The sequence below is a fragment of the Bacillus rossius genome, assembly GCF_032445375.1.
Source record: "Bacillus rossius redtenbacheri isolate Brsri chromosome 9 unlocalized genomic scaffold, Brsri_v3 Brsri_v3_scf9_1, whole genome shotgun sequence".
Classification (NCBI taxonomy): Eukaryota; Metazoa; Arthropoda; class Insecta; order Phasmatodea; family Bacillidae; genus Bacillus; species Bacillus rossius.
This window is the reverse complement of record NW_026962012.1, coordinates 13019852-13043475: the sequence shown is the minus strand read 5'-3', so window position 1 is coordinate 13043475 and position 23624 is coordinate 13019852. Positions and strand designations below refer to the sequence as shown.

At 53.5% G+C, this 23624-nt stretch overlaps 1 protein-coding gene across 2 annotated transcripts in view; it reads right to left on the bottom strand.

Moving 5' to 3' along the window:
* The window catches only part of LOC134542647 (stress-activated protein kinase JNK), a 427819-nt gene extending 424237 nt beyond the window's left edge, over positions 1-3582 (bottom strand). Inside the window, exon 1 of one of the 2 annotated variants that reach the window (XM_063387059.1) lies at positions 3448-3582. The gene's annotated coding sequence lies outside the window, so the exon portion shown is untranslated. The remainder of the gene's footprint in view (positions 1-3447) is intronic. The other variant, XM_063387058.1, reaches the window with a different exon arrangement.
* Between the last annotated feature and the right edge of the window lie 20042 nt (positions 3583-23624).

Below are 23624 nucleotides of genomic sequence, written 5' to 3'. Positions count from 1 at the left end.
CAGAGGTACATTCGGTTTACTATTGTTACGATTTTCATTCGGTTCTCTACGTTCGTATGTTTCCCTGTTCGTCGTCGTTCTCTCCAACTTTTCGAGTTTGTCATACACTAATAACTGTTCCTTGAATTCTACAATATTTGAAAATTGTCTACCCGCAAACTGTAATTGATATTTAATAGGTAGTTGCAATAATATTAGTGCAACGAACTCCGCATCCTCCATTTTACAATCTAAATACCTGGTTCGTTCATACATTTCACTAACATGTGCTTCTAAACTTTTATTTTTCTTGTCGAACTTTTCGGCATGTAACTGGATTCTTAGATTGCTCTGAACCCTAGTATTCCAAAATTGTTGTGTGAATAATTTTCTAAATGTTTCATACTCAGTAACCGTATCTTGTAACATTTCCCACCAAAAGAAAGCTGTATTCTTTAAACAATGACTCACACATTTCAACTTATCTGCTTCGTGTAGAGCGAAAGTTTTGCAATATTCCTCGAATGCTCTCAAAAATCGCATAGGATTTTCAGTGCTAATTCCGGAATAAGTTGGTATGTTGTCTAACCATTTCTTAGCTGGATGATGTAAAGCTAATATCGGATCTGTTATAGCTGTTTGCATGATGCTATTATTCGTATCCGAACCTCGAATACTTCCTGCGGAATTAGTTAGATTAATAGTTTCCGGTATTGTAGTCTGTGAATGTATTACCTCTACTTCTCTATGATTTCTGACGGTATTTCGCAACTGCATTTCTTTTTCTATTTCACCGATTCTTCCTTCTACTCCCTCAAATCTAACTTCATTTCGTCTGTTGGTTATGTCTAATTTTTCCTCGACTATAGTTACCGCGATATTTTGACATTTACTTTCACATTCTTTCAATTGTTCATCTACTTTCTCTTCTACTTTAGATAGATCCCCTTCTATTCCTTCTAACCTATCACATACTATAGAAAATTTTCTTTCTTTGTCCGTTACCATTCTATTCATGGCTGTATTAATTTGCCTAATATTTTCTAATAGTTCCTGATTTTCCTGTTTACGTTTATCCTCCGCTTCGCGTTCTTTTTGTTCCCGTTTCTCCTCCGCTTCGCGCATTTCTTGTCTACGTTTCTCCTCCTCTTCGCACTTTTCCTGTATACGTTTCTCCTCCGCTTCGCGTTCTTTTTGTTCCCGTTTCTCCTCCGCTTCGCGTTCTTTTTGTTCTCGTTTCTCCTCCGCTTCGCGCATGAACCTAAATATTTGTTCCATTCCTAACATGTTAGTTTCCCTTATTCTCGTATCTACTTCGCCTATTTGCGGTGTTGGTACGTCGCCCTGTCTGATGTTACTGTCTATTTCAATTTGATCTGTGTTTTCAGATGGATCTGTTTCTGATGTAGCCCTTGAATTATTTCCCCTCAAGAAATACGTGTTCCTGTTTTCTTCTGACATCATGTATGTGGGATCTCTAAACTTGAGTTAAAATTTTCAGTTTGTTGTAGTCAATATACTTCGTGCTAATAAATGCTAGTAAATGTGGTGACATTCATTCATCATTATATAACCGACCTGTTATTATAGTTCCGTGGTAACGAACTATGCGTTACTAGGTTTGCCTTCTTTTAGCCAGGACCTCAGCAATGAATCTTCTGCGTCTTCATCCTTGGCACGCCCATTCGCTGTATTGTACCTTCGTCCTGGGAACGCCTAGTATTAACGAGTCGTCTTCATCCTGGGAACGCCTTTCGTTGTTTCAAACCTTCGTCCTGGAAACGCCTCTAGATGACCATCTTCGTCCTGGGAACGCCTATAGTTGATCGTCTTCGTCCTGGAAACGCCTATCGTTGATTGTCTTGGTCCTGGGAACGCCTCTCGTTGATCGTCTTCGTCCTGGGAACGCCTCTCGTCGTTTCCGTATGTTCTCGTACAGTTGAGTATTAGAAATACTTCTTTCTTCGTCCTGGAAACGCCTTAATATGATTTCAGTCTTCGTAGTTTATACTCGTAGTATTCTTCCTGGTATCGCCTTGTAGTACTCAAATATTCTTATAAATAATAGTTCTTCTTTATTTCAATAACTCTCTTCAAATCATTAATATTATTCCTGTTTACTATCATTTCTTATAATTCCTCAAAATATTTCACCAGTTATAAGTTCAATTTCTTCAGTCATAAAATGTCATGTCTTTACTATTCGAAGTTCCTATATCAATTCCCTTTCGTTTTCTCTATTTCTTCCAAACAAAACTTTTATTAGCTAGCAATAATTTTTGTTAAATCTTTTCCACCAATACCAGATTGTTTTACAAATATTCGTCATATAATATTACATATGAACTGTGAAAAAAACTATTCTTATTCGTTAAACAAATATCATTACTTGAGCAAGGAAGTTTTACCTTCAAAGATATAAATACAAATTACTGATTTTATGGTTCATAGAGAAATAACATGTGTAGTGAAGTGAAATTATAAATATGCTACATTAATTTTGTTCATCCATCTTGTTATGTGAAATTAACAAGTTCAACCTTTATAGTGTTAATTTTTTGTGAATGGTGTTTCTGTAGTTTTTTTTTTTTTTCAAGAAGGCTAGATATTTACACTTCTAGTTGATCATAATAAAAGTAAATGGTTAATAACATAAGTTGATTAAACAATGAGTAAAATTGTTGTTAAAATCTAAAAATTCTCCTCACACTTTATTTTTCCTACTACGTTACATTTTCGCACCTGAAGGTGATCTTAACTTAAGTAAATTGTAGGTTATGTAAAATCAGCAATATTTAATATACTGTACAAGGATATAAACTTATAAATTCTCAAAAAATTGTCTTTATTACTTCCAACATATTCTCTTTTATAATTTTTTTCACCCCAATATGTCCCTATACATCATTACCTACTCTATATTCCCTATACATATATTCCCTATACATCATTTCAAAAAATTGGTACTGAAAAAAAAACACATTACGAGGAAACGGTTTTCATGGAAAAGGACCTCTCGTCAAATATCACCAAAAGATCTAATGGGAAAAATCTAAACAAAAAAAAATGTATTTCAGAGTTTATTTTTCCTTGGGCGGTACTTTTGCTATTACAACAGAATAATTATTCACAATATATGTCACAATATAGTCTCTTAGGGTAAAAGAAAGTTGATATGAAAATTTAGGTTATGATAACACTTGCACAAATTTCACAGAAATAAACATCTGCTACACTAAAAATATGTACTTTTCTTACTCCTATCAAAACGTGCCTGCAAGAACGTTTGAAAATTGGCGACACAGAAAATATAGTACGTAAAGAAAATTTAATATATATACTTTTTCATAAAATGATACTTCATACTTCACCAGCAGTCATGTGCCACCCAAAAGCAATCATTGAAACATCAAATTATTAGACATTTAGAGGAACACAAAAGTGTATAAAATATTGTTTAGTAATTACCTTCCTTGACTTCGGAGTCCAATAACGCGATACACTAAAAATAATACAAAAAATCAACACGAAAACACAACACACATAGCTGTGTAGCAGCTACAAGAAAACATGCATTGACGTCAACGATGATGAAAAAAAACTGAAAGTTCACAGCCTTCTAAATTATACCCAATTGTTTTCAGTTCATGGAAAAAATATTAAAAAAGTAGGAAGTGGAGAACTTAGCCGATTTAAGATGAACTAATGATGATGAACAATATCGGCTACGGAAAAAGTTGTTTTCTGTGAACTACGCAGATATTATTTTAAAAATATATATTTGTGTTCAGGCTTTTTTTTTCGCCTCATGACAAACCCAGTCAGTAATTATTTCGAAGTCCAATTAAATAAAAGAATAAAATGTATTTTAATTATTTGCTGTTATTTATTGCATATTTGTACATGTATTGAAAATGTATTCGTTCAGCCACGCATCCCGCATGAACTCTAACTGAATATAATAATATAATATGTTATCACCCGCGAAACCCTGCGTGGCAGCATTGAAGCAACATGAAATGAGGCTACGTTTTGAGTCTTATTATAAATTATATTTGTTTTGTTTGTGAATTAGAATTAATGTTGTTTAATTGATTATTATTTATTTGAGGTGATAACATCCTATAAATAGATGAACGCTAGCTGCACGCACGAAAAATCATGACTCATTGTCACGTTTCGCCTGAGCCGAGCGTGCCAGAACCGACCAACCACCATGCGAGAAAATATTCTATAATATCAAACAGGTTAAAGCGGGCTCTATAACTAATTGTTTCGTGATTATATTTAAACAAATAATTTAAATTAAATTTGCAAAAACTGTAAATAATATTTGAAAATTAAAAAGTATGCAATTTTTCATCAATGTTTTCTTATGACGTTATCACGTAACATTATCGTCCGTAAACTGACTTTACAGATAACCAATTTTTTTTTCAAAAATTAATTTAAATATTTTCTTTAAATACATGTGTAGGTATGTATTTTGTACTTTGTTTGGTGTTTATAACAATTGTGCGGTCGGATCGGCTAGGCAATAAACATCTAGCCACCACTATTGAGTGGAAACCCTTAGGTTACAGAGTGCCTAGGTTTCAATTTCGTGTGAAATCATCACCAACTACAAGTCACACCTGATGTCGTCCGGCCGAAGGCCACCCCAAAGCCCGACCTCCAACCGCCAGTATTAAATCCCGCTAACGGAACGCACCCCTGGCAATGGCCAACCAGAGTCAGGCGAGCCCCTGAGGACCAGGTAGAATCAAGGACCATGCCCTAATTACTCAGCCACCTCGTCCCTAGTTCATTATGAATCAGACACCAATTAATAGTAAAACAACTTTTTATTAAAAACCCCGTCTAAGGAAAGTGCGACGTAGGAGTGCCCGGGTCACTCACGTGTGAATTTACGTTAACACATTTGTGAGTGCTCCCCTTGCAACCTTCAGCCTAAATTAGTTAGAGTATTGTGTAACGTGACGCCAGCCGATAGTGCGCCTCTTAGTCGCACAGGCCGCGATGCCTCTCCGACGCCTCTCAAAGCCGTGTGCCACGAACACGCCCGCGCGTGCAACATGGTGCAACGAGTGTGAGTGCACCGAACGACCCGCAGCTAGCACCACTACCGGCCACCTCGGCGGAAGCACTCCGCCGGGTGTGGCAATGTGCTTCCGCCGGACTATAATAGCATCAAGGGCACATGTTTTCTCTCACAGACATAAACTATGTAATGTATATTTCATCAAATGTTTTTATTTGTTAATTCCATTGTTCAACGTGCGAATAGGTCCTAAACTTGGCCGCGTCTGTTTCCCGCGCGCTGCGCTTCTGGCGCGCAATTGGCAGGGCTGCTGTAGCGCTGTGCTACACGAGTGAGTCAGTACCCACCGGGAGCTCGAAGAGGCTGGTCGTCTTCGCGCAACGTTGAGAGGCCACCTTCGCGCCAATTCCGCAACCGCATCTAGATCGTGAGTACAACACCACTGGCCGTGCATCACCGCGCATCACCGTGCATCACCGCGCATCACCGCGCAGGTCTTAGCAGCAACGTCCGCCACGTACTGTTCGCTCAAAACTCCCCCCTCTCCATAGTAAGCGGGGTCATCGCCGAACAGCCGTACACGCGCAGAGCTCTCTAACTCCGAACAGTCGCGGCCAGGGGATGGATAGCACCATGTAGAGGTTAATGTGTAATAAAAACCACACTTCACGTAGCAGAGTGCATCATTTGTAGTATAAGGCGTCTTAAATGGCCTAAACAGCCCAAGGATCAACTCTACGGACACGTCCCTGCCTCCCGCCACTTGGCCGAACCCAAACCCCGAGACCCATCCCGCAAGACTTGATAGCTTTGACGGGGAGGCAGCCGGAACGGTGTTAAAATGGCGCCCACCTAGTGTGGCAACATAACAACGCCGCAAACGCCATCCGAATCGCTGAAAATTCGGCAGAGTTACGCGTAGGGACAGCACAAAGGGGAGAGAAAGCGCGCGCAGACGTGCAGGCGGCGCGGAACGGGACGCGCCGGGGTAATCAGGCCACACCACCCCCCTCCAGCACTAAGATCGTTCGCTCACTCCCTCCCGCATTCCACGGTTCCACCCCCCCCCCCTTACATGTGTACAGATCGTTCGCTCACCCCCTCCCGCCTAACCCCTCGCGCGCCGAGGACAAACGAGCGCGCCCGAAGATCACCGAGCCGTCACCAGCCGCGGCCGCGTAAACAACCGCGAGGCGCGTGCGTGCGGGCAAGACCGCTCGGTCGTAAGCGCTAGGGGGGGCGCACCCCCGGATCTGCCCGCGCCCGCCACCGACGCTTCATCCCGACGCTCGGGTCGGACAGCCGCGGATCGCGCATGGACAAGAGGCCGGACGTAGCCATCACCATGGAGAGCTATTGCGCCGGGTGCGGCAAGCCGCACACCACCAGCCACAGCACCGGTGAGTACCCCCACATGTACTGCACATGCGAAACGGTACGCGTCAAGACGGAGGGGCAGCCCAGAACCCAAGCGGGTCCCCAGTGCGCCGCTGTCCACTGTCCCGGTTACCGAGGCGAGATAGCGAGATGCCAGCAGTGTGGAACAATTAAACACCGCGCATGCGCAGACGCGCTGGAATTCGTAAATTTCCGGGACGGACTTTTTCTGTGTGGGGGGTGCGAGCGACGCGCACGAGGGCACCCAGGGGGTCAGCTAGCTACCACGTCCCGCCCCCTCACCGGGCCTATTACCCTCCCGGAGTTCGCGGGCCTCAACCACGAGGATCCGCGCGTGTTTTTGCGAGCCTGCGAGGCGAGGCTCGTGCGGCACCAGATACCGCGGGAAGAGTGGGCGGAACGCGTGAGTGTGCAGCTGCACGGCGAGGCGCGCGAGTGGTGGGCCCAGGCGGGCAGCTACGACGCAGACTGGGAAGACTTCGCCCGCCAGCTGGAGGCGCGCTTCAATGACACCAGAGCCCTGAACACATGTCGGAGTGAGATGTTCAGCCGTTGCCAAGGGGACGGGGAGGCGGTGGAGACGTATGTTTATAACAAGCTCAGACTATACCGCCGCCTAACACCCGGGGGTCAAACTAGCGACATAATGCCCTTCATAGTGGAGCTAGTGTCCCCCGAACTTCGCCCATTCTTGCGCGAAGCAGTGACTCGCGGGCTGGATGTTTTTCTCGCACGAGCACGAGCCGTAGAGCATGACCTCCAATCAGCTCGCAGCGCCAAGGGCGTCGCGACGCCCCGGTCAGCCCCGTCCACCAAGGGGGCGGCGCGCGCAGAGGTCGAACGTGCCGTAGTGCCGTACACGGGCCCGCCGCCGCCGAGGGGCAACTACCGGCCCACCGACCCGTCCCCGATGGGGGAGGGGATGCCCCTACCGGGCGCTCCTCACCGTGGCGCTGTACAGACGCGTCGCGACGACCACCGCGGGGGAACACAGGGCGCCCAGGACAGCCGGCCACCCCGCTGCCGCTACTGCGCGACAGAGCAGTACCACTGGCACATGGTGTGCCCGACCCGCGAGGCAGTCTGGAGAACGAGAGGGGGCGAGGTGAAGCTCCCGGGAAACTCCGTCTAGGGGGCGGTGACGCAGCTGGGCACCACCCCCCAATTAACAGCCCAGCTCCGCGGAAAGACTCACCCCGGCGCCGCGGAACCACCCAGCCGCCACCCCGCCCACCTATCACAGCTGGAGAGGGTCCGCCTCACCTGGTCGTGGTGTCCGCGTCCCGCTCCAGGTCGCCGGCGAGCGACGCCGTCCACCTGGCGTCGGCGCCGCCCCCGCACGCTGCTGCGGGGGCCACTCAGCTGCCGTCCCATCCACCTGGCGCGGGTGGGGGCGGCCCGCCTCACCTGGTCGCGATGTTCGCGTCCCGCCCCAGGTCGCCTGCGAGCGACGCCGTCCACCAGACGTCGTCGCCGCCCACACACGCTGCTGCGGGGGCCACCCAGCTGCCGTCCCATCCACCGAGCGCGGGTGGGGGCGGCCCGCCTCACCTGGTCGAGATGTTCGCGTCCCGCCCCAGGTCGCCTGCGAGCGACGCCGTCCACCTGACGTCGGCGCCGCCCACACACGCTGCTGCGGGGGCCACTCAGCTGCCGTCCCATCCACCTGGCGCGGGTGGGGGCGGCCCGCCTCACCTGGTCGCGATGTTCGCGTCCTGCCCCAGGTCGCCTGCGAGTGACGCCGTCCACCTGACGTCGGCGCCGCCCCCGCACGCTGCTGCGGGGGCCACTCAGCTGCCGTCCCATCCACCTGGTGCGGGTGGGGGCGGCCCGCCTCACCTGGTCGCGATGTTCGCGTCCCGCCCCAGGTCGCCTGCAAGCGACGCCGTCCACCTGACGTCGGCGCCGCCCACGCACGCTGCTGCGGGGGCCACCCAGCTGCCGTCCCATCCACCTGGCGCGGGTGGGGGCGGCCCGCCTCACATGTTCGCGGCCTGCCCCAGATCGCCGGCGAGCGACGCCGTCCACCTGGCGTCGGCGCCGCCCCCGCACGCTGCTGAGGGGGCCACCCAGCTGCCGTCCCATCCACCTAGCGCGGGTGGGGGCGGCCCACCTCACCCGTTCGCGGCCTGCCCCAGGTCGCCGGCGAGCGATGCCGTCCACCTGGCGTCGGCGCCGCCCTCGCACGCTGCTGCGGGGGCCACCCAGCTGCCGTCCCATACACCTAGCGCGGGTGGGGGCGGCCCACCTCACATGTTCGCGGCCTGCCCCAGGTCGCCGGCGAGCGACGCCGTCCACCTGGCGTCGGCGCCGCCCCCGCACGCTGCTGCGGGGGCCACCCAGCTGCCGTCCCATCCACCTGGCGCGGGTGGGGGCGGCCCGCCTCTCCTGGTCGCGATGTTCGCGTCCCGCACCAGGTCGCCTGCGAGCGACGCCATCCACCTGACGTCGGCGCCGCCCACACACGCTGCTGCGGGGGCCACCCAGCTGCCGTCCCATCCACCTAGCGCGGGTGGGGGAGGCCCGCCTCACCCGTTCGCGGCCTGCCCCAGGTCGCCGGCGAGCGACGCGGTCCACCTGGCGTCGGCGCCGCCCCCGCACGCTGCTGCGGGGGCCACCCAGCTGCCGTCCCATCCACCTAGCGCGGGTGGGGGCGGCCCGCCTCACCCGTTCGCGGCCTGCCCCAGGTCGCCGGCGAGCGACGCGGTCCACCTGGCGTCGGCGCCGCCCCCGCACGCTGCTGCGGGGGCCACCCAGCTGCCATCCCATCCACCTAGCGCGGGTGGGGTCGGCCCGCCTCACCCGTTCGCGGCCTGCCCCAGGTCGCCGGCGAACGACTTCGTCCACCTGGCGTCGGCGCCGACCCCGCACGCTGCTGCGGGGGCCACTCAGCTGCCGTCCCATCCACCTAGCGCGGGTGGGGGCGGCCCGCCTCACCTGGTCGCGATGTCAGCGGCCCGCACCAGGTCGCCGGCGAGCTACACCAGCCACCGGGTGCCCCCGTCGACCCCGACAGCACCTGCGGTGCCTCCTTTTGCACCGGCGTACCACGTCAGGACGGACGGGGATGACCAGCGCCACCCGTCAGCGGCCCGCACCAGGTCGCCGGCGAGCTACACCAGCTACCGGGTGCCCCCGGCGACCACGGCAGCACCTGCGGTGCCTCCTTATGCACCGGCGTACCCCGTCAGGACGGACGGGGATGACCAGCGCTACCCGTCAGTGGCCCGCACCAGGTCGCCGGCGAGCTACAACAGCCACTGGGTGCCTTCGGCGACCCCGACAGCACCTGCGGTGCCTCCTTATGCACCGGCGTACCACGTCAGGACGGACGGGGATGACCAGCGCCATCCGTCAGCGGCCCGCACCAGGTCGTCGGCGAGCTACACCAGCCACCACGTGCCTCTGACGACGTCGACAGCGCCCTTGGAGCAGTCGGGTGAGTCGCCCCACCTGGGACAGTTGGGATCTGAGGCTGGGTACCTACTTAGGATACCGGTGGCCATGAATGGGCAACCTGTGCATGCATTAGTGGACACGGCTGCCAGTCATTCCTACGTGTCAGCTCAACTCATACCCGAGGGGGACCTGATCCCGGAGCGTGAGAATGTACAATTAGCCACCGAGGGGGCGAAGGCACTTACGGTCGGCCGCACCCAAATCACCCTTGCCATTAGAGATCACACCAGTCAAACCACCGCCCTCGTGATGGATGGGCTCAGGGACCAGTTGATTTTAGGGTTGCCATGGTTAGCCCAGGAGGATGCTACAGTAGAAGTGCGGGCGGGGAGGGTGCACGTTGGCAAGCAGGAGAGGCGTACCGTATACGGCCTGGGTCGGCGGCTACCACCTCGGCGAGAGAACCCCATCACCCTAGATGAATTGCAAAATGGTGTACCACCCGAGCAGATAGACCTAATTAACCGGGTATTGGCACAACAACCGCAAGTGTTTGCTGCTACTGATATGCTACGACGCACCACGGTCGCTGAGCACGCCATTCCGACCAGGCCACATGAACCCCGGTTCGTCAAACCGTTCGGGTTCGGGCCCAAGGAGAACAAGGTCATCCAGACGCAGATCGCTGAGATGTTGCGCGATGGCGTCATTGAGCCAAGTGAGTCCCGTTACAATTGTTTGATTGTGATGGCCAGTAAGAAGGATGGCTCAATGCGCTTTTGTGTCAACTTCAAGCCAATTAACGCAGTCACCATACCTGCCCCCCCTCCCCTCATCAACATCACGGATGCCTTGGCGGGGCTGGGCGATGCATGCATCTTTACCTCGCTAGACCTAAAATCAGGATATTGGCAGGTGCCGGTACGCCCGGAGGACCGGCACAAAACAGCTTTCACCGCGCCTGATGGGAGGCGTTTCCAGTTCTGCGCCATGCCGTTCGGGCTGATGGACGCCCCTGCGACCTTCCAGGCCAAGATGGTCCGCGTCTTGGATGGCTACGCCGGTGAGTTTGCTGCAGCGTACCTAGACGACGTGATCATCTGGTCGCGGTCGTGGGAAGACCACGCACGCCACCTAGGCCTGGTCCTTGAGCGGCTGGCCAGACATGGACTCACATGCGCCCCCCACAAATGCCACGTGGGTGCGCGAGAGATTGAGTACCTGGGGCACCTCGTGGATGCCGAAGGCTGTCGGCCGCTGCCCAAACACCTGAACCTCATTGAATCCAAACCTGCACCCAGCACCCGTAAGCAGCTACAAAAACTCCTAGGTCTCTTGAACTGGCTAAGATCCTTTGTACCCCACTTTGCCAGCATAGTTGCCCCTATGACCGACCTATTGTCACCGAAGACCCGGTTTCGGTGGACAGAGGAGGCAGATCATGCACTGGCCACCGTCAAGCACGAGTTCCGGGAGTGCCACCGACTCGCCCGCTTGAGGCCCGACTCCGCGCTATACTTGCAGACAGATGCAAGCCAAGAGGGGATGGGGGCCGTCCTATACCAGGTAGGGGAAAACGAGGAATGCCGGATAGTGGAGTACGCGAGAGCCAAGTTCGGCCAGCCCGAGCGGCGGTACCATGTGAACGAACAGGAGTGCATGGCCGTCGTTTGGGCGATGCGGCGGTACCGACACCACCTGGAGGGCCGGCGTTTCACGTTGAGGACAGACAGTCAGTGTCTAAGCTGGCTGGATTCCGCCCAAGGCTGCAAGTCGAAGTTCACGCGGTGGGCACTCATGCTCCAGAGCTTCGACTTCGCGGTCGAGCATGTGAAGGGGCAGGACAACCAGCTCGCTGACGAGCTGTCACGTCACCCCGACCCTAGGTCCACTTTCCAGGACGACCACAGCTGGGAGGGGCTACTACCCCCACCAGGTACCCTACCTGTCGCCACCGGGGAGGAGGCACCAGCGGTGTTGTGCGCCGTGACCACGCCCCCGGACATTGCCCCAATCCAGGTGTTCGAGACCCTCACTGCCCTAGTGGCGGCCGTGCAGCATGCCCAGCAGACGGACGAGGCCACTCAGGCCGAAGTGCAGGCGGGTGAGGGAACAGTCCACCCCTTCCAACGGGTAGTAGACGGAGTGCTACAGACACGGGTGCCTGGCGACATGGAGGCATGGCGTCTCTACGTACCCGGGTGCGCACGAGCTGGCGTACTACATTTTCACCACGACCATGACTTGGCTGGCCACCCCGGGGCAGACCAGACGCAGACGGACATCCGCAAAACATTTCATTGGCCAGGCATCACCCGCGACGTTAGGGGTTATGTGCGACAGTGTCAGCGCTGCCAACAGCGGAAGGCGCGGCGGATGGACGGAGTGGAGCAACAGCGCCCCCGTCGACCCCGTGACCCGTTCCACACACTGGCACTCGACATCATGGGGCCATATCCCCGGACCACTCGGGGCAAAAGATTTTTAGTGGTCATCACGGACATCTTCACAAGGTGGGTTGAGGCCTTCCCAGTGCCCAATGTGCGAGCTGGGACCATAGCAGCTCTACTGGACCAGGAAATTTTCCCGCGCTACAGCATCGCGAGGGTTCTACTGACAGACAATGGGTGTCAATTCACTGGGAAGCGCTGGCGAGCTGACTGTCGTCGGTGGGGCCTAGACCACCACACCACCACTGTCTATCACCCCCAGGCCAATCCGACCGAGCGTCGGAACCAAGAAGTAAAAGCACAGTTAAGATTGCGCCTGGGGGACGACCATTCTAAGTGGGATGTACATATATATCCAAGTTACTGTATTGTCTTAGGCGCCGTACGAATGCCGTCACAGGCCACAGCCCGGCCGAGCTGCTGTATGGACAGAACCTCGCCCTACCAGGGGAGTGCCGGGTGGCAGCAGCCATCACGGACACACTAATCCGTCCGGAGATTGAGGAAGGGAGGGAACAGGCCAGGCAACAGCAAAACCAATTCTTATCGGAGCACACACCACAGACCAGTCACCCCCCAACGCCCCTACAACCTGGACAGTGGGTGTACGTGAGGCAGCACCATCTGTCATCGGTCGCTCGCAATTTCTGTGCGGGGCTGGCCCCCAAGTGGTCGGAGCCAAGGGAAGTGCTCTGGAAATCCGGACCCACGTCATACGCGGTCCGTACCCCCCGGGGACGGCCTGCCAAGGTCCACAGGGATGACCTGCGGTTGGTAGCACCCGGGTAATGGAAGGCGTGTCACCAGGGCTTAACTCGAGGGTGCCTCAATCAGAAGCCAGCAGGTAACGAACCAGCAGGTTCTGCCAAAGGGCACTGTCCCACCATCTGATGATAACATGGGACTTGAGCCGATACATATTGCCCCCCCCGAACTGGAAACTCCAACTGCCCGTACACTGAGCCCTCCGATCGACACCGCGGGTGGCACCCATCAGGACTCCCCGATATGGCAACAGAATGACGAGGAGGAGACAGAGGAATGGGATGAGCCATCATGGATGCTGAACATGAGCTTGGTAGATGCCAACCCCCAGATGTCTGTCGATGAGTCAGGTGATGAGTCAGAAGGGGGGGAGGAAGGAACTGACATTGGGGGAAGGTACCCATCACGCACGCGGCGGGCTCCAGTCCAGACGTGCTGTCTAGACGAACATGAGTCCATGGATATCACGCCCCTTGGACGAGCCCGGGAAATACATAATTGAGGATGTCACCCCCCCGGACGAGCCTGAGAGAGACCAAGCTAGCCATGCCTACACCCTGGCCGAACATGGGACATACATAATTGAGGATGTCACCCCCCCGGACGAGCCTGAGAGAGACCAAGCTAGCCAGGCCTACACCCTGGCCGAGCCCGGGAGATACATTATTGAGGATATCACTCCCCTGGACGAGACTGAGGACAATACCTCGGACAAGTTCTTGCCCCTGAAGGGGTGCCTCCCGCCGAACATCACACCCGAGCAAGCGGCAGCCCCCTACCCTCCACGGCGGCCACAGAGGACCCCTCAGAGCTCCGGTTCACCTTGCTGAGTACGAATGGACCAATCATCAGGGCCAGGCCAGGGACCCTACAGTGCCACCACAGTGCAACTCAATGGAGCTTATCCACATCAAAACATCACTGCCCCTACTGAGGGGGAACGAGCATAGTGAGGGAGGCACACAGTCATTTTCTTGTTTGAAGATAGATGCTCAGGGCCTAGAATCTCACCCCAGGCATAGTACACCACCCCAGTGCCGCGCTTCGAGTGCGTCACTCCCGTGCGATCATTGTGAGGCGTCGGTGCACATAGCGGCCTCAGATAGAGGGGGGCATTTGACGCCAGCCGATAGTGCGCCTCTTAGTCGCACAGGCCGCGATGCCTCTCCGACGCCTCTCAAAGCCGTGTGCCACGAACACGCCCGCGCGTGCAACATGGTGCAACGAGTGTGAGTGCACCGAACGACCCGCAGCTAGCACCACTACCGGCCACCTCGGCGGAAGCACTCCGCCGGGTGTGGCAATGTGCTTCCGCCGGACTATAATAGCATCAAGGGCACATGTTTTCTCTCACAGACATAAACTATGTAATGTATATTTCATCAAATGTTTTTATTTGTTAATTCCATTGTTCAACGTGCGAATAGGTCCTAAACTTGGCCGCGTCTGTTTCCCGCGCGCTGCGCTTCTGGCGCGCAATTGGCAGGCCTGCTGTAGCGCTGTGCTACACGAGTGAGTCAGTACCCACCGGGAGCTCGAAGAGGCTGGTCGTCTTCGCGCAACATTGAGAGGCCACCTTCGCGCCAATTCCGCAACCGCATCTAGATCGTGAGTACAACACCACTGGCCGTGCATCACCGCGCATCACCGCGCATCACCGCGCATCACCGCGCAGGTCTTAGCAGCAACGTCCGCCACGTACTGTTCGCTCAAAACTCCCCCCTCTCCATAGTAAGCGGGGTCATCGCCGAACAGCCGTACACGTGCAGAGCTCTCTAACCCCGAACAGTCGCGGCCAGGGGATGGATAGCACCATGTAGAGGTTAATGTGTAATAAAAACCACACTTCACGTAGCAGAGTGCATCATTTGTAGTATAAGGCGTCTTGGGTGGCCTAAACAGCCCAAGGATCACCTCTACGGACACGTCCCTGCCTCCCGCCACTTGGCCGAACCCAAACCCCGAGACCCATCCCGCAAGACTTGATAGCTTTGACGGGGAGGCAGCCGGAATGGTGTCAAACGTAATTATGACCTCCCCATTTTTTGTGGGTAACTCGCCACTGGAGCAGTCAACAAGTGACGAACAGTCTCTGGCATGACTCTTATTATTTAAACATAATTTATGTAAACATGTTAAATCTAATTCTTAGAGAGTATCTGCAAATTAGGTTAATCCTTATTATTTAATGTACGAATTTAGGGCCACTTTCAATCCCTTGTTATTTAAATAATTTACGAATAACGGAACTTTAGAAACTTTGGCGCGAGAAAACGTAAATTAAGTTTAAATATTAATAGTCACACCAGAGACTGTTCGTCACTTGCTGACTGCTCTAGTGGCTAGTGACACATAAAAAACAGGGAGGTACCGTAATATCTACGTTAACATAACACTATAATTAATTAAGGCTTAAGGCCGCAAGGGAGGCACTCACAAACTTATTAATGTAAATTCACACGTGAGTGACTCGGGCACTCCTGCGTCGCACTTTCCTTGGGCGGGGGTTTTAATTCATAGTGGCGTTACTATTAAATTAGGTCTGATTTTTAATAAATTGGGGTATAGGTGTTTGATTAATTAAGCATGGCCCTTGGTTCTACCTGGTCCTCAGGTGCTCGCCTGACTCGGGTGGGCCATGGCTAGGGGTGCGAACCGTTAGCAGGGTCGAATACTGGCGATTGCAGGTCGGGCTTTGGGGTGGCCTTCGTCCGGACGACGTCAAACGACCTCCCTTCCCTCGATAATTCCAACCTTGCGCCACTAGTGGCCCCGCCACGTGGGGGCACCACCAAGGTGGTGTCCGCGGTGGCCGCAACTGGTACGCTCTGCGCTCCGTTCCCAGGTCGTGCCACAGCGAACACCCGGGTGATGGTCCGTTGGCATGGTCCCTCGGCGCCTTCCCCCGGTCTTAGTAGGTCAGGTATCCTGGTGGCCACCAGGGCCTCTGGGGTCTGCCACCGAGGTCGTCTCCCGGACTGGGAGGATCACCGAGAGACTCGGGGTCGCAGGGTCGCTTGCATTCCAGTGCTGAGCATGGCGTAGATCGGTACGGCCTCCTCTCCCGTTCCGGTATGCCGGGCAGATTTGGATTAGAGGCCTCAATGTCCTAGTCGTCCGGTTCCATCACCACGGGGATGGTGTCGGCATTGTCCTTCTCCATGGTTGCTCAGGGGGTGTGGGAAAGCTTGGTGATCGAGAGCTCTGCTGCTCTGGTTGCATCGTGGGTTCATCGGTGTCCGGGTCGGTGGGCCACTCGATAATAGGGTCCTGGGACTATCTTTACAGTCGGGTCTCGGGTTACGCGGTGTCCTACCTAATGGAATATTTAGGACGTACTCCTGAAGTGTTGTGGCGGTTGTCGGCGTCGAGGTGACTGGGCCCTAAGGACTTTCCTGGACTCGTCCTTGGGGGGTGGTGTCCTGGTGGGCTCTGGGTTTCCCGTCTCTGCCGTGGCATCTGACGTGTTCACGAGCACGGGCATGTGCGGTCGGTCCTGTTCGGTCCGTCGCCATGTCGGGGTGGTCTCAGGGGGGTGCTTTCCTCGTGCACTCCCCCCCCCTGGGTCAAGTGTCGGCGTGGTTTCCTCGTCGGGTATCCTCTCCCATGGCAAGGGGCGCGTGGCACAGGTTATCGTGGTGGACCTTCTTGTCCCGCCTCCCACCAGTGCGCACCAGGTAAGTGGTCCACCTGAACTGTTGGCGTACGGGGGGTTGGGGCCGCTCCACCTTGGGGCTAGTCCGGCACAGTAGTTGCGGGGTGCGTTCGAGAGTGGGTGTACCCGGGTGAACAAAAGGTCACCGACCCGCATGGCAGGTGGGGGATGGTTGGTCGTAGGTGTGATCCCTTGGGCATAGTTCTCTGATGTCGTGCCCCGTCGTGCTTGGTGTCGCAACTGCATCTTCCATTGGATGAGGGACGCCGTGTGTGGTCCACTGACCTGGCAGGGGCAGATTGTGCCCTTGCATCATTTCTGCTTGTGTAAAGCCCGTAGCGCCGTACACAGAATAGTCCATCGGGTACATACACGTCCCATTGTGCGTGGTCTGTTCCCAGACGGATGCATAGTTATGCCTTCAGTTCCTGGTTTCCCTGCTCGGTCGGGTTGGCCCTTGGATGGTAGGCAGGCATAGTGTGGTGTTCGACTTCGTGGTTGCTGCACCATGCCTTCCACTGGCATCCCAGGAACTGACTGGCTTTGTCCATTAATATGGACTGGGGATAGTCCCAGTACGATAGGAATTCCCTCATCAGGATACTGACAAGCGTGGAGGTCCTGATGTTGCTGCAGGGGTACGCTTCGGTCCACCGGGTGAACAAGTGGGTCACAACAAGTAAGAAGCGTTTCCCTCAGGGTGTGTGGGGGTAGGGGCCCATCACGTCCAGTGCAATTGTCTGAAAGGCGGTGGTGGGCTCCCTAGGCCGCTGTTCGTCCTCCCTGTCTCGTCTGCGTGCCTTCCTTCTCTGGCATACTCCGCATTCCCGTACGTACTCCCGGACATCGTGGGTTACGCCAGGCCAATGGTAGTGGCGGCCAACTTCGCAGCGTGTCTGGTCTGTCCCGGGGTGTCCGGCGAGATCGTGATCGTGAAAAAATCTCAGTGTTGCTTCCCGCGCCTCTGTTGGGAAATAGGTCCGCAAGTCGTCGTGCTCGCCCTGGATCTGCGTCATCACTACCTCGTCTTGGATGCACCACATCCCGTAATTGGCTGCGGGGATTTGTCAGCGGCGTCGGTCGGCATCCGGCGTCGTCTCCTGCGATTGACACACTCGTCGGTACAAGTCGGCGGCGGAGTTGGGCGGTCCCTCATCGTCGTCTGCGTCGGCCGTGATGCGGGCGCATGTTGAGTCGTCGTGTCCTTACTTGTTTGGTGTGTCGTGGGGTAGCATCTCATACCAGTCGTCCTCGTCCAGTAGTTTGGTGTTTTTGTCAGGCTCTCGCGATAGCAAGTCGGGCAGCTGATTGTCCGCGCCGGGTTTGTGTTCCACCTCTAAATCGAATGATTGCAGGAATAATGCCGACCGGATCAGCTTTCCTTTTCTGCCCTGCATCATGTGCAGCCACGTTAGGCACCTGTTGTCCGTCCTCAAAGTGAAATTCCTCCCTTCGAGGTGGGGTCAGTACTTTTTCATGGCCCAGACCATGGCTAGGCATTCCTGCTCGTTACTGTGGTATTGGCGTTCGGCCGACCCGGGCTTCGCACTAGCGTAATCTATGACTTCATGGTCGCCATTCGGGCTTACATGGAAAAGCATTGTGCCCACCCTGAGGGCACTTACGTCGGTCTTAGGTAAAGGCAGCGCTCTATATATACCCAAGCGAGCGTGTGACACCGGGTAAAGGCGGCCTTGACTTCCTCGAATGCACGTTGAGCGTAGTTGTTCCACTTGTACCGCGATTGGGGCAATAGGAGGTCTGTCAGTGGGGATATCGTCTGTGAGAAATCTGGGACGTAACACCGGAGCAAATTTATTAGGCCGATAAAGTGCTGGAGCTGCTTCCGAGTCCGTGGGGCTTCGGCTTCCGCGATCTTTCATTGGTGGCCCGGTTGGGGTCGGTTGCCTGTGGTGCTCACTACGTGGCCCAAGAATTCTACTTCCTGTGTACCCAGGTGGCACTTGTGGTTCGCTACTGTCAAGTGGTGGGTGGCTGGGCACTCTAGGACTAGAGTCAGGTGGCGGACGTGTTCTTCCCAGTTCTCCGAGAAGATGTTGATGTCATCGAAATAGGCCAGTGCGAAGCGGTTGAGGTAGCCCTCTAGTACTCATGTCATCATTCCTTGGAATGTAGCTGGGGTGCATTTCAAGCCGAATGGCATCGCCCAGAATTGAAATTTCTCGACCATCGGGGATGGTGAACGCGGTTTTCTCTCGGTCCTTTGCCCATATTGGGACCTGCCAGAAGCCTGATTTGCGATCGAGGGTACTGAAAACTTTGGCCCGTCCGAGACAGGCACTGTGTTCTCTATGCTGATTTGGGGTGGGGGGAGCTGACCGTTATCGCATTCAGCAGACTGAAGTCGACGCAGAAGCGCAAGGAACCGTCCATCTTCGGCGCTAGAACGATGCAAGCGTTGTAGTGACTGTTCGAGGGCTCGAAGACCCAGTCCCGGAGCATCTCCGCGAATTGTTCCCTGATGGCACGCTGCTCGCGGAAAACATAACCCATAGGGGGCTCATACACCGGGTTGTTATGGGTGGTCGGGATTTGGTGCTCCGTGAATGTAGTTCGCCTGAGTGGGTCGGACATCGTGAACACCTCCTGTTTTTCTGTTAAGACTTGGTCTATCGCCGCGGGGTACTCGGGCGGGACATCGTGACGTGCATGGTGTAGTGTTACGGCCTCTCTAGTCCCCTCGGGCATTGATCCTATCGCGTAGATCACTAGTCGCTCTTGGGTGCCGATGTGTACCCACGTGGACTTCATCTCAATTACCGCGTCCTGCTCAGCTAGCCAGGGTCCTCGCAGAGGTCCTCGACAACAAGAGCAATCACTGTGGTGGTATAGTTCCGAAGGCTTACATTGAGTACCGCCTGCTGCACGGTTACGCCTGGCTGGGTGCTGGTCGCCTGCCGCAACTCCGCCTGGTGTGGTTGGAGCATCCCGGGGTGCACGAGGTGTGGGGCCATGAACACGTTGCTTGCGCCAGTGTCCACCAGGGCTGGGGCGGGTCGCCCATTGACCTCCACTGGGATGAGCAGGAGGCTGTCCTGGGGGCAGGTCAGTTGGTTCAGCCGGGGTGGTGTGTCTCCTTCCGCAGTTAACGTGTGACTCATTGTAACCGGTGCTGTGGCTCTAGCGCCACACCCCCGGGTTCGCGTTTCTTGGCGGGTTACTCGGTGATGGCTGCTGGTGTAGTGACAGGGGGCAGTCACTGTGCCAGTGGCGAGTGCCGCTGGGGCACCCCCGTTGACACTGTGGTAACCTCCCATTGTCCCTTTGTGTTGTTCCGTCGGGCCGCTCCTGTCTAAGTGGTTCGTAGGTTGGTGGTGCGCCCTCGATGGCTCCTTGTTGTGTCGGTGGTTGGGTACCGTTTGCCTCCGGTGTGTTTGTTGGGGTCGATCCCCGGCTCGGTATCAGGCTGGTATGCCCCCGACTCGTGTTCGGCGTGTTATGGTGCCAGAGGTCCTGCAGATTCTGTTCACTCGCCATGGCCTGTTGTATGTAATGTTCGACCGAATCGGTTCGACAGCAATGCATGAACAGCTGGAGTTTGGTGCATAGAAAGGCTGTCACTGTTGGTAACGCGGTCGTGGGCCGTGTGTGTGGTGATACGCACTTGAAAAGTTGTATCTTTTGCGCAATGAAATGTTCGACCGTTTCGCCCTCGCGTTGTCGCTCGCCATAGAATTGCGATGTGCAGTGAACCAATGCCTGGTTGGTGTCGAAATGGCGGGTGTGGGCGGCGGAGAACTCGCCCCACAGCATGCTAAACTGGCCCCACAGGCCCCACCATTGGCGGCTGTGCCCCGTAGCTGTTCGCTGGCTTGTCCTGACCACTCGTCTGTCGGCATCTGTGCCGTTTATCATAATATTTGGGCACAAATTTTGAATTTTGAATTTTAAATTTAATTTTTAATTTTTAAAGAAGGAAAACAAATATTTAATATGCATTTTTAATTTTCATTTAATTTTGTTTCCATTACTCTACACTCCGACGTAATCTTGTGCAACCCAGTGCACCTGCGCTTGTTCGCAAGCTTCAATTAGATACTGTTTGCTGACGATTTGTAATCGCAGCATATCAACCGCGGTTTGAATCACGTTTTCCCCCTGTAACAGTATGACTTTTTGTGCTAGCTAACGCTACCCCAAGCCCACTGCCAGCAACTTTCATTTCTCGGAGACAAGCATAGGTAAGCCTTTTGCCAGCACGTCCAGGACCATGTTACAGCCCTCGGCGACTCCTCGAGACGGTCCACACGACGCCATTCCCAGGCGACTTAGCAAGTTTAGACCCCCCCTCCCCTCATCACCCACCTGTGGCTTCATGAGAACTTCAACTCGGAGCATCGACCCCCAGTGAACCCACGCGGGGAAATTGTCTCTTCAATGACATTCGCCCTTGTCAAAAAGAGCCCTCAGCGAAGTCTAGCTGCGGGAAAAATCCCTAACCTCGCTCTGTCCGCCAGTGGCGAGTGCCCTCAGTGCACTCTAGTTAACGTTTCTGTGACCCTCCAGGCAGGTTCTCATTTTGGCCATCAGAGCACACTACTCATCCCTCCCATAAGAGACAGCTTGTCACAATCGACTTTGGCGCTGCGAGCGTTTTTCCGTCTGCTTCTCCCCTTTGGGCATCTTCGGATACCTTCGGGCCATCACCATCCCCCTTTCTTTGGATGGGCGCAGTAACTTTCTGTAATTAGGCGCCACGACGCCATTTTTGAACTTTCGGCGGGCAGCATCTAGTCAGTAAGGACCACGCGTCGCGATTCGCGAGAGTCAATCTCAGTCGTACTTCAAAGAATCGACACTACGTCTTGTAGTCACGAACGGCAATGCATAGATGCCTTAATTCTCTAATTTGTATTTTTGGCTGCCCGTATTAGTTTTTTTTATCTAAATTATTTCTTTTTTCCTCGTCATGGCTTCCGCGAATTTCCGCGCCGGGAGTAACCTACTCGACTCCTGGAGCCAGCTAACGTGACTTCTCCCCGCTGTTTGGGCGGGGTCCAAGAATTAAGTAGAAGAATTAGAATGGAACTTCACTGCCAAACTAGCAGTCCGTGATTGGGCTCATGCAGTCAGAAGTTTTCTCCCCACTCCGATCGACATCCATTTTCTACATAAAATGTTTTCTTCAGGACTTTAATCTACCGAAACCTCCGGCGCCAGGACCACCAGTTTTCAGGACATAAAATTTTAGTTAAAGTAATTTCAAAAGCCAACTAAAAACAAAAATGTAATTGTCTTGCCTTTGAGCCTGCGAGCTCACTTAAAACCAGGGTGAAGTTTAAGATAGATGGTTGTTTTACTTTTATATGTATTTTGTTGCCCGGGGCTCCCTTCTGTTTGTAATTAATTATATTTTAATACATGTGTACTTAAAGGTTAAAGATAACAGAAAAGAAAAAGTTAAGCAAATAAATTTAGTAAAAGGGCAGTTATATAAATCAAACCAGCAGTCTTGTTATTTCATTATTATTCATCCTCGATCCACATAGCCTCCTAGAGTTCCTAGTAGGTTATAAGTAAATTCCTTTGTACGAAACTCTGGGCACCTCTGTGGTAATTGTTTTTGTTGTGTTGTTTTCTGGGCCGATGTTTCCAAGGCCTTATTTTTAATTATTCATTTTTGAGTGTTTACCTGCAGCCCAGCGTACGTTACACATCCCTGACTAGGCTAGTCGCGCCTCGCAGCTCTCTACGAAGCTCCGCGTATCCTCATTTCCAAGGCCACCGAATTCGGGTAGCACGAGTTATCCCTGATAATTTTGGGTGCAGTTGTTTTCGTCCCGAGATTTGGATCAGTGAGTAGTGTAGGTATCCGTGTGTAAAGTTTTCCCTGCGCAGTGTTTGTGCACGCGGGGAATGCAGTCGGTCGGGTGTCCACCAATGTGGTGCTGGTTACTGTTTCCATCTTTATGGGTTGTGGGTCGGTCTTCCCCGGTAGCCATTGCCAGGTTGGTTGTCCGTGGTTCGCACATGGTATCTGTTCTTCCCACTGCTTTACCCATGAGTGGTCGGTTGGGTCGTTACTGCAGGCGGTGCATTGGCAGGTCATGTACAATGGTCTCGATCCTGTCAGTAGATCCGCCTCCCTGGGCAATAGGCAGTGCGCACACACGACGTCGGTGGTCTGGGCCTGCATGGTGCTCCGATTATGGTGCGTGTTCGGCTGTGTCGATTTGTTTATTTACTCGCGGCACTGTGCGTGCGAGGTAAATCTGCGCATGGGGTCGCGCTCGTCGGCTGTGCAGGTGCCTGGATAGCCGCACAAAGCGGAGGCCGCGAATGGTCGCTGCGAAGGGGGCGTGCGGATAGCTGTGTGGGGCGACGGCCGAGAGGGCCCAGACAGTCGCACTCAACGGGGGCCGAGAATCTTCGTGGTTGGGGGGAGGGGGAGTGCGGACAGCAGTGCGAATCGGCGGCCGAGAGCACCCGGACAGCCGCACAAAGCGGAGGCCGAGAATGGCTGCTGTGAGGGAGAGGTGTGGATGGTGACATAGATGGTCTGCGTCGCGTGCTGGGCCGGGATTTTCGGCGGCGGGAAGGGGGGGGGGGGTGTTGGAGCCCCTTTGTTTAACTCTTGCATTACAAAACACTATGTAACAAACATTAAAAAAAAGTTGTCGAGAAAGTATTGCATTCAAAATTATTACATAGGCCCTATTTATTAATAAAAAAAACAATAAAATCCTCAAAGAAATTTTAAATGCTGAGACAAGTCTCTAAATATAGTGTGGCCAATATGGTGAGCACAAATTCAACCATTTCTGAGATGCAGTAGAAAAAAATCCATTTAATAAAGTATGCCTTCAAAAAATTTTGCTAATTAAAATAAATGTTCAGTGTTAGGGTAATTCACTCATAGTTACATGAGGTTTTATCTCAACCTCTGAATTTGTAACACAATATTCAGTACATACAT